We start from the raw sequence: 1,194 nt of genomic DNA on the forward strand, positions 1-1,194 counted from the left end.
CTAGGGAAATGTACTTCTACTTTCTGAAATTTAAAACTGCTAAAGGATTTAGGACAAATTGGAATGGACGGAAAAAGAAAAAAAATAAACAAAACTGTTAAAAGAGGTATGTACAGATAAAACAGTCTACTCTGTAATTTCAATTAACGTTATATTACAAGCCACACTATTTTTTAAACTCAACATTTTGCGTGTTTTGATGAGTATGTATATTTATGAATGCCAAGTAAAATAACAGTGATTTCATAACAGGTTCTAATTAAAAGTCATCTAATGATGTGCCATTGAGAATTATGACCAATGTGACCAGGTAGAATTCAAAGCCAGAAGAAAAAGTTAATGTGTGTAAGGAAAAAAAGGTCACAGTATATGGGCAGACTATTAGGCAAATGCTTTATTATTTTAGTGACAATTGCAATTAATTATAGTTATTTTTTAATAAAATAAATACCTTGATAAATGCCTACTTAACATGCCATCATTGGAATAAGACTTTTCTTTTAAGTAGGAGCACACATTTATTAAGTAAACAATACAAGCGCATCATGGTTTCCCAGCAAGTTAATAACAAAAAATAGGAATTTTGGAATTTCTTGAATATATCCTGTTTACTATGCCTCAGTGACACTGTATGTGTCTGAAACAATGTGATTCAAATAAGCCCAAGGCATGATTAGAGTTTTAAGTACCAAATTGCAGACCAGGGTGACTTGTTTTTTCTAAGATGCAAATATAGAGGACTTGCCCCTGGAACCTCCATCACCTGTGCATCCGAACAGTCCAAATGAGCTATGATGAGTCTGCTTTTAATACCTTGGAACAACTGGTTTCTGAAATGTCATGATTGGAGATTTTACGGCGTTACTTAATGAGAAATAAAACATCAAGGGGTTTCAGGGGAAACTTGCCTATTGTGGGATGTGACAGCAGGTTTAGCTGGGCTGTGCAGTAGGTGAAGACCTGGCCCTGGTGTGGGCCGCTTGTCATGTAGGTCTGCCTGGGCTGCCACTCTTGATCTTTTCCTTCCCCCTCAGAAATTCATTCTCCTGAATTCACATTTGATTAAACTCAACAGATATTTATTATTGCTTTAAATTCTGTTTGGAAAGAGACAGAATAGTAAACATATCAATTCATTTTAAGAGCAGACGTGAGTAAACATTTTACTATTCACATGTATCTCATAACATCATA

This window comes from Propithecus coquereli, unplaced genomic scaffold (assembly GCF_000956105.1).
Source record: "Propithecus coquereli isolate 6110/MARCELLA unplaced genomic scaffold, Pcoq_1.0 Scaffold195, whole genome shotgun sequence".
Classification (NCBI taxonomy): domain Eukaryota; kingdom Metazoa; phylum Chordata; class Mammalia; order Primates; family Indriidae; genus Propithecus; species Propithecus coquereli.